This window comes from Rhinopithecus bieti, unplaced genomic scaffold (assembly GCF_001698545.2).
Source record: "Rhinopithecus bieti isolate Rb0 unplaced genomic scaffold, ASM169854v2 scaffold_13014, whole genome shotgun sequence".
NCBI classification, from domain to species: domain Eukaryota; kingdom Metazoa; phylum Chordata; class Mammalia; order Primates; family Cercopithecidae; genus Rhinopithecus; species Rhinopithecus bieti.
In genome coordinates, this window is record NW_016807364.1 from 200,220 (window position 1) to 210,611 (window position 10,392).

General features: G+C 42.0%; 1 long non-coding RNA gene and 1 pseudogene across 1 annotated transcript in view; both read right to left on the reverse strand.

Annotated features, from left to right (window-relative positions):
* The window catches only part of LOC108535436 (uncharacterized), a 31,354-nt gene that overhangs the window by 7,041 nt on the left and 13,921 nt on the right, over positions 1-10,392 (reverse strand). The window lies entirely within an intron of this gene.
* On the reverse strand, positions 6,059-6,420 carry LOC108535435 (60S ribosomal protein L35 pseudogene; annotated as a pseudogene).

The window sequence follows — 10,392 nt, forward strand, 5'->3', positions numbered from 1 at the left end:
ACCTCGTGATCCACCCGCCTCAGCCTCCCAAAGTGCTGAGATTACAGGCGTGAGCCACCGCGCCCGGCCTAAAATGTATTTTTTTAAAGGACTCGAACAGATACATCACCAAAAAGGATATACTAGTGGCAAATAAATGCAGGAAAAGGTTTTTAACATCATTAGCCATTAGTGATACATAGATTAAAACCATAATGAGATACCACTATATACCTACTAGAATGGCTAAAATATTTTTAAAATTATTTTTAACTGATAATATCAAATGCTGTGAGGATGTGGATCAACTGGAACTTTCATACATTGCTGGGAGGAATTCAAAATTATATAGCAATTCTGGAAATAGTTTGGCAATTTCTAATAAAGCTAAATATACACTAACCATAGGCCCTGCAATCTAACACATAAGTATTTACTAGAGATGAAAACTTAAGGCCGGGCGCGGTGGCTCAAGCCTGTAATCCCAGCACTTTGGGAGGCCGAGACGGGCGGATCACGAGGTCAGGAGATCGAGATCATCCTGGTGAACACGGTGAAACCCCGTCTCTACTAAAAAATACAAAAAACTAGCCGGGTGAGGTGGCGGGCGCCTGTAGTCCCAGCCACTCGGGAGGCTGAGGCAGGAGAATGGCGTGAACCTGGGAGGCGGAGCTTGCAGTGAGCTGAGATCCGGCCACTGCACTCCAGCCTGGGCGACAGAGCGAGACTCCGTCTCAAAAAAAAAAAAAAGAAAAGAAAACTTAAGTTCACATAAAAATCTGTACATGTTTATAGCAGCCCTTTTCATAATCATCAAAAACTAGAAAAAACCCAAGTGTGCTTCAATAGGTAAATGGAGAAACAAACTATGGTACATTCATCAGTGGAATACTACTCAGCAATCAAAAGAAATGAACCACTGATACACACGACTTGGATAAATCTCAAATTCATTATGCTGACTGCAAGAAATCCCTGGCCTCAGTTTCCTCCTCTATAAAAATGTGGGCCTCAAGAAGGTCTCCTCCTGGCCAGGTGCAGTAGCCCACGCCTGTAATCCCAGCACTTTGGGAGGCCGAGGTGGGTGGATCACCTGAGCTCAGGAGTTTCAGACCCGCCTGGCCAACATGGCGAAACCCCGTCTCTACTAAAAATACAAAACTTAGCCGGGCATGATGGCACCCACCTGTAGTCCCAGCTACTGGGGGACTGAAGTAGGAGGATCGCTTGAACCCAGGAGGTGGAGGTTGTGGTGAGCCAAGATCGTGCCACTGCACTCCAGCCTGGGTTACAGAGTGAGACTCTGTCTCAAAAAAAAAAAGGAAAGTCCCTTCCAGTTCCATGTTCACAGATTTATGATCCAAATCAGCTATACTCTGAATGGGGAGCTGCAAGTTCAGTCTGGAACCTTCTGAGACTCCCAAAACTGTAGAAAGCTCTCAACTGTCTACTCAAAGTCAGGCCAGTTTGTGGTCCAGGTACAGTCTAGACACATGGTATGGGGCAGGATGGGGCCAGCATGGGCAGGGAGAGTGAATCCAGGGCTGCTCTCTATTGTCAGGAGTCTTCTAAAGCTCTTGTATAACAGAGGATAACTCATTTAAGGCTAGGGCTTTGCAAACAATGGGCCGACACCCTCTAAGGAGTAAGAAATCCAGCTGGTTACAACCAGCATGCTTTGTAAAGACATGGAATTAAATGGAATAGAGGAGAAACCATCAGAGTGTATAAGTAAGTGTAAATATTATTTCAGCAAGCTTTTGTCTGGGGAGGAGGTTGTCATGTAAAACATTTGAAAACATTGAAACATTTGAAAACTCGTGAATATGTGGAGGGAGCAGGGTAGGAAGAGGTGTCTTTCCAGGCCAGAAATACCCCTGGGAGATGGTGAGAAACAGACCTGAATTAGAAGTGATCCCATGACCCAAATCCCCAACCTGCAAATGATCTGAGAATCCTTAAAAAAAAGGTAGGAGAAGGGCTCTCATTCCCAGAAAACTGCCCTGGCCTCTTCCCTGAGCGCCCTGGGCACTGGCCCATGCAACAGCTTGGGTTTTCTGTGTTTTTTTTTTTTGAGACGGAGTCTCACTCTGTCCCCCAGGCTGGAGTGCAGTGGCACGATCTTGGCTCACTGCAACCTCCACCTCCCGGGTTCAAGCGATTCTCCCATCTCAGTTTCCCGAGTAGGTGGGATTACAGGCATGCACCACCACACCCAGCTAATTTTTTGTATTTTTAGTAGAGACAGGGTTTCACCATTTTGGCCAGGCTGGTTTCGAACTCCTGACCTCAGGTGATCTGTCTGCCTCGGCCTCCCAAAGTGCTGGGATTACAGGCGTGAGCCACCACACCCCAGCCTCTAGTATGTTATAAGCACTCATCAATATACAAAGAGTTGATGTAACTTGACTTAATTTTCTGCAGTTGGTGTGGCCATGAAAAAGCTCTATTAAAAGGAATTGTGTTTTAATCATACACTACTAATGATTTTGGTTATAATTTTGGAAATCTTTTCTTTTCTTTTTTTTTTTTTTTGAGATGGAGTCTCGCTCTTGTCACCCAGGCTGGAGTGCAGTGGCGAGATCTCGGCTCACTGCAACCTCTGCCTCCTGGGTTCAAGCTATTCTCCTGCCTCAGCCTTCTGAGGAACTAGGATTACAGGCGACCACCACCACACCCAGCTAATTTTTGTACTTTCAGTAGAGACAGGGTTTCACCATGTTGGCCAGACTGGTCTTGAACTCCTGACCTCAGGTGATCCGCCTGCCTCAGCCTCCCAAAGTGCTAGGATTACAGGCGTGAGCCACCGCGCCCGGCCTGGAAATATTTTCTTATATCAACTATTTTGATCTAACATATAATTAGAAATCTAGCTTTAGAATTCTAGTATTCATGTCAAGCAACATTCTTTATGCTTCGTCTCTGTGCAATTATTTCTCTTACTGTCTCTTCAAAGAAGCTGATCAAATGAACAATTATCCTATATGATTTTCAATCCCCATTAAATACAACACTCACCGATGATCCCAGTTCATTGAGAATTCCATAGCATGTGAAACACTCGTTTATGCTATTGCACTATAGAATAATTTGAACTCAGCTAGGAGAACAGTAGGAACATTTTTTAAAAAAACAGCTCAGAATGAAGAGCCATTTTCATAGGAAGTGTGGTGGCTCACTCAGTAATAAAAGAGGCAACCTGATGTAGGGGAAAAGGTTTAGACTTTGAAACCAGGCAAACCAGAGTTCAAATCCCCTTTCACCATGTACTGGCTGTGTGTGAAAATTAGCTTCCTAAACTTCAGGGTCTTCCTTGAGGAAGAATACTTACCTAGCTCCTGAATAGGAATGTAAAGCTGATAGCAATACTACAAACTTCCTGCCTACCCCAAAGACTGAGTAATTACTAACACACATCCTTCTAACAATTCCCTTACCTAAAGATAAGGCAGGAAGCTTTGAAGTGCAGACTGTATCAGCAGGGATTACCTCCCCTGCAGGCGATCTATACATAAAATCTATTTGGAGTGAGAATTGCAAATTGTGTCACTAAAATCCTGTTTGAAACATTTTGAATCTTGGAAATATCAAGGCTATGCAAAGCACAGTGGCTGGCGCCAAGATGGTGAGGTGAGTTGTTCAGTTAAAAAAAAACAAAAACAAAAATCACAGGACCAGGAACAGTGGCTCATGCCTGTAATCCCATCACTTTGGGAGGCCGAGGTGGGCGGATCAGCTGAGGTCAGGAGTTCGAAACCTGACACGATGAAACCCCGTCTCTACTAAAAAATACAAAAAACTAGCCGGGTGAGGTGGTCGCAGCTACTAGGGAGGCTGAGGCAGGAGAATGGCGTAAACCCGGGAGGCGGAGCTTGCAGTGAGCTGAGATCCGGCCACTGCACTCCAGCCTGGGTGACAGAGTGAGACTCTGTCTCAAAAAATAAATAAATACATAAATAAAAATAAAAATAAATACCAGAATCAGCTTGTTTATTATTTTAAAAGTATTTCTGGCATTTTGATTGGAAATGCATTAAATTTTATTTTATTTATTTATTTTATTAATATTATTATTATTTTTGAGACAGAGTCTGTCTCTGTTGCCTAGGCTGGAGTGCAGTGGCATGATCTCAGCTCACTGCAACCTCCGCCTCCTGGGTTCAAGCAATTCTCCTGCCTCAGCCTCCCAAGTAACTGGGATTACAGGCACATGCTACCATGCCCCGCTAATTTTTGTATTATTATTATTATTACTGGGATGGGATTTTGCTCTTGTTGCCCGGGCTGGAGTGCAATGGCATGATCTCAGCTCACTGCAACCTCTGCCTCCCGGTTTCAAGCGATTCTCCTGCCTCAGCCATCCTAGTAGCTGGGATTACAGGCATGCGCCACCATGCCCAGCTTTAGTAGAGACGGGGTTTCTCCATGTTGGTCAGGCTGGTCTCGAACTCCCGACCTCAGGTGATCTGCCCACCTTGGCCTCCCAAAGTGTTGGGATTACAGGCGTGAGCCACTGTGCTTGGCCAATTTTTGTAATTTTAGTAGGGATGGAGTTTTGCCATGTTGGCCAGGCTGGTCTTGAACTCCTGATTGACCTCAGGCGATCTGCCTGCCTTGGTCTCCCAAAGTGCTGGGATTACAAGCATGAGCCACTGTGCCTGCCCAGAAATGCATTAAATCTATAACTATCTTTGGAAAAAATAACATCTTTATTATAATGAATCTTTTTTTCTTTCTTTCTTTCTTTTTTTTTTTGAGACAGAGTCTTGCTCTCTCGCCCAGGTTGGAGTGCAATGGTGCAATCTAGGCTCACTGCAACCTCTGCCTCCCGGGTTCAAGCCATTCTCCTGCCTCAGCCTCCAGAGTAGCTGGGACTACAGGCAGGTGCCACCACACCTGGCTAATTTTTTTTGCATTTTTAGTAGAGATGGGGTTTCACCATGTTGGCCAGGCTGGTCTCAAACCCCTGACCTCGTGATCTGCCTGCCTTGGCCTCCCAAAGTGCTGGGATTACAGGCGTGAGCCACTGTGCCTGGCCCATATTGAATCTTCTAATTGGTTGGAAAGGCATATGTCTTCATTTATCTAGGTTTTCTTTTTTTTTTTTTTATCTCAGCTCACTGCAAGCTCCGCCTCCTGGGTTTACGCCATTCTCCTGCCTCAGCCTCCCGAGTAGCTGGGACTACAGGCACCCGCCACCTCGCCTGGCTAGTTTTTTGTATTTTTTAGTAGAGACGGGGTTTCACCGTGTTAGCCGGGATGGTCTTGATCTCCTGACCTCGTGATCCGCCCGTCTCGGCCTCCCAAAGTGCTGGGATTACAGGCTTGAGCCACCACGACCGGCCTATCTAAGTTTTCTTTGATTTCTGTCATCAACGTTATATTGTACATAGGATACAGATACTGTACTTATTTTGTTAGATTTATGCCATTAAATATCATTTATATCATGTATACATGTATATGTATTTCATTTTAAAAACTATTACAAACGTTATTTAAATTATTCATTTCCAAATGTTTATTACTAGTGTATAGAAATATTATTGCTTTTTGTCTATTAACTTTGTAACCTTGCCAAATTAAATTATGTCTTGAAATTTGTTTTTCAATACAAATTCCTTGAGATTTTCTACACAATCACATAATCTGAGAATAGGGACTCTTTTTATATCTTTCCCCCCAATCTATATGACTTTTATTCCTTTTTCTCATGATATTGCACTGGCTGGGAGTTCAATGTGACTTGGAATAGATGTGGTAGAAGTACACATTATTGCCTTGTTTCTAGTCTTAGAGGAAAAACATTCAGTCTTTCACTATTGAGTGATATCATGTCACTTGTATAGTCACATACAAGTAATATGTAATATATTATTACCTGTAGGTTTTTTGAAGATGCCCTTTATCAGTTTGAGAAAGTTCCCTTCTTTTCCAGTTTGCTGAGGGTTTTACCATAAATATAATGTTGAATTTTGCCAAGTGCTTCTTCTGCATCAATTATTATGTTCCTATGTTTTTTCTTCTTTAGACTTTTTTGTTTTTCTCAGCCAGCTGTGCTTTATTGACAATGGGCCACTCAGGCCTTGACTGGGTACTTCTGCAGCAGGTACAGCCTCTCCTTCCGTTGGTGCTTCTTGGTCTTCTGGTTCTACTTGTGCTTGTTGAACCAGCGGCACATGGCGTGTGTCTTCTTAGGCCACAGGTCCAGAGGCTTATACTTCTTGCCCGTGTAGAATTTCCTGAAGTTTTCTTTCTGAGTCTGGTTAATAAACGTGAGAACACGTCCAATTTGCGGACAATTCAGGTCTTAGAGAGCTTGGAGGCCGCACCGTCTGTCACCTTGGCGACGCTCAGCTGGGACAGCTCCACCTTCAGGTGGTCCAACTGTTTCAGCAGCTCCTCCTTCCCGTGAAGGTCTCTAGCCTTGATCTTGGCCATTGCTGCATAGGCTGCTGCCGCCGCCGCCGCCGCAGCCTGCTCTGAGGGAAAGAGCTAGACTATTAATATGGTGGATTGCATTTTTAAAATTGTAGACTATTAAGTCAGCCTTGTATTACTGGGACAAACTGTTTGGTCATGTATTATTCTTTTTATATATTCCTGGATTTGATTTACTAACATTTTATTGAGGATTTTTTGCATCTATGTTGATTACAATACTGGTCTATAATTTTCTTACTGTCTTTGTATGATTTTGTTAGCAAAATCATAAAGTAGGTTGAGAAGTATTCCTCCTCTTCTAGTTTCTGACAAAGATTATGTAGAATTTGTATTTTTTTAAATTTTATTTTCTTTATTTACTTTTTAGACAGAGTCTCATGCTGTCACCCAGGCTAGAGTGCAGTGGCAAAATGGAGCCCTCCACCTCCTGGGCTAGTGATCCTCCCACCTTAGCCTCCTGAAGACCTAGGCCCACAGATGTATGCCACCGTGCCCAGGTAATTTTTAAATTTCTTGTAGATTTGAGATCTCTTGCTTTGTTGCCTAGGCTGGTCTTGAACCCCGGGGCTCAAGCGATCTTCTTGCCTCTGCCTCCCAGTGTTGGTATTACAGGCATGAGTCTCTGCAATTGGCCTTGTTTTTTTCCTTAAATGTTAGGTGGAATTTACCAGTGAATCCATACAGACCTGGAGACTTCTTCTATAAAAAGCTTTTCAACTGCTGATTCAATTTCTTTAATAAATATAGGACTATTCAGAGTGTCTGTTTCATCTTAGATGAACTTCATTATTTTTGGTTTGAGGAATTATTCTATTTCATCTAAGTTGTGGAATTTATGTGTATTGAGTCATTCATTACATTCCTTTATTATCCTTTTAATGTTTGCAGCATCTGTGGTGTCCCTCTTTTATTCTTGATATTAGTAATTTGTGTTTCCTCTGTGTTTTTCTTTGTCAGTCTTGCTAGAGGCTTATCATTTTTACTGATTTTTTTTGAACAGCTTTTGAATTAATTGATTTTCTCTGTTCTTCTGATTTAAATTGTATTGATCTGTTGTTATTTTTGTTATTTTCTCTATTCTTCTTGCATTGGGTCTATTTTACTCTTCTTTGCCTGGTGTCTTTAGGTGGAATAATTTGATTCTTTTTTGTTTTTTTTTTTTTTTGAGACTGAGTCTTGCTCTTTTGCCCAGGTTGGAGTGCAGTGGTGCAATCTCGGCTCACTGCAACCTCCACCTCCCAGGTTCAGGCAATTCTCCTGCCTCAGCCTCTGAGGTAGCTGGGTGGTGTGTGCCACCATGCCCAGCTAGTTTTTGTATTTTTAGTAGAAACGGGGTTTTGCCCTGTTGGCCAGGCTGGTCTCAAACTCTTGACCGCAAGTGATCCACCCACCTTGGCCTCCCAAAGTGCTAGGATTACAGGCATGAGCCACCATGCCCAGCCTTTCTTCTTTTTCTTTTCTTTTTTTTTTTTTGAGACGGAGTCTCGCTGTGTCGCCCAGGCTGGAGTGCAGTGGCCGGATCTCAGCTCACTGCAAGCTCTGCCTCCTGGGTTTACGCCATTCTCCTGCCTCAGCCTCCAAGTAGCTGGGACTACAGGCGCCCGCCACCACGCCCGGCTAGTTTTTTGTATTTTTTAGTAGAGACGGGGTTTCACCGTGTTAGCCAGGATGGTCTCAATCTCCTGACCTTGTGATCCGCCCGTCTCGGCCTCCCAAAGTGCTGGGATTACAGGCTTGAGCCACCGCGCCCGGCCCCCTTTCTTCTTTTTCTAATGTAATTATTTAATGCTATACATTTTTTAAAGCATAGCTTTAGTTGCATCCCACACATTTTGTTTTGTTATATTTTCATTTTTGTTCATTTCAAACTGTTTTCTAATGTCCCTTGACATTCCTTCTTTGACTCATGGATTATTTAGAAGTGTGTTGCTTAACTTTAAAATGTTTGGTGATTTTTCAGTTATTCTATACTATCGATTTCTAGTTAAAATTCCATTTTGACTAGAGAACATACTTTGTATGATTTTAATTATTCTAAATTTGTTAATGTTTGCTTTGTGATCGAAGATACAGGTCAGAAGACCATTTCATATGCATTTCAAAACAATGTGTATTCTGTGGCTGTTGGGTAGAGTGCTCTATAAATGTCAAATGTGTCCAATTGATTCATGATGTTATTTGTGCCTTCTCGGTCTTTGCTCATTTTCTGTCTACTTGTTTGCTCAGTTATTGAGAGGAATGTTGACGCCTCCAACTACAATTGTGAATTTGCCTATTTTTCCTGTTAGTTCTGTCAGTTTTTGGTTCATTTATTTTGAAGCTCTGTTATTAAGTGCATAATAACAGAATTTAGGATTATGATGTTTTCATAACAGAATTATTATTACGTTTTCTAGGTGAATTGGCCCTTTTATTACATTATTATATAATGTCTCTCCTTATCTCTGGTAATTTTCTTTGCTCTGAAGTCTACTTTTTCTATTTTTAGTTGGCATTTAGCACATTGAAACAGAATGGTCCAAAGTGACAGAATCATTCCACATGCTTGCGCTCCTTCTCCAGGAAATACAATGGAATCTTTCCATACTATTTTAAAGAGCCTTGATCCACCGGACAGTTTGTAAAATTCACCCTAATTTAGAATAAATAATAATGGTGACTTAGACCTTCTCCATGCCATATATAGACTATGTTGTTAGTAAAGTTCATTCTTTCAACAAATATTTTTTGAAATGTCAACCATCAACCAACAGGCATGGGGTTGTGTGAGGGGATACTGAGAAATAAAAGGATATAATAGAAGAAGAAAGAAAAGATTAAAAAAAACCTTTTTCCAGACCCTTCAGATAGACACAGTTCAGTACAAATAATTCTATTTCAGTGTGCTAAATGCCAAAAAAAGTAGGATTACTATTAATAATCCCACTCCAGCCCTCTTTTGATTAGTATTTACATGCTTTTGTCTTATTTCTTTTTACTTTCAATTTACCTGTATAATTACATTTAAAGTGAGTTTCTTATATGCTGAGTATAGTTTGTTTGGTCATGTTTAAAAAATCTGTTTTGACAATCTCTGTCTTTTAATTGGTATGCTTAGACCATTTACATTTAATATAGTTATTGATATGCTTGAGTTTATGTTTATCTTTTTTTGTTTTTGTTTTTTCTTTCTTTTTTTTTTTTTTTTTTTTTTTTTTTTATGATGGAGTCTCGCTGTGTCTCCAGGCTGGAGTGCATTCATGCAACCTCAGCTCATTGCAACCTCCGCCTCCTGGGTTCAAGTGATTCTCCTGCTTCAGCCTCCTGAGTAGCTGGGACTACAGGTGCATGCCACCACACCCAGCTAATTTTTGTATTTTTAGTAGGGATGGGGTTTCACCATGTTGGTCAGGAGAGTCTTGATCTTTTGACCTTGTGATCCGCCTGCCTTGGCCTCCCAAAATGTTGGGATTACAGGCGTGAGCCATGGCCTGGCTGTGTTATTTATTTATTTATTTATTTATTTATTTATTTATGATGGAGTCTCTGTCACCCAGGCTGGATTACATCTGTAATCCCAGCACTTTGGGAGGCTGAGGCAGGCAGATTATAAGGTCAGGAATTCAAGACCAGCCTGACCAACATGGTGAAACCTCATCTCTACTTAAAAAAAAAAAAAAAAAAAAAAAAAAATTAGCTGGGCATGGTGGTGCACGCCTGTAATCCCAGCTACTCAGGAGGCTGAGGCAGGAGAGAATTGCTTGAAACAGGGAGGCGGAGATTGCAGTGAGCCAAGATCATGCCACTGCACTCTAGCCTGGGCAACAGAGCAAGACTCCGTCTCAAAAACAAAACAAAACAAACAAACAAACAAAAAACGGATACAATGTAAAACAGAAGAAGAAAGAGAAGATAAAAAGAAAACTTTTGCCGGCCGGGCGCGGTGGCTCAAGCCTGTAATCCCAGCACTTTGGGAGGCTGAGGCGGGGG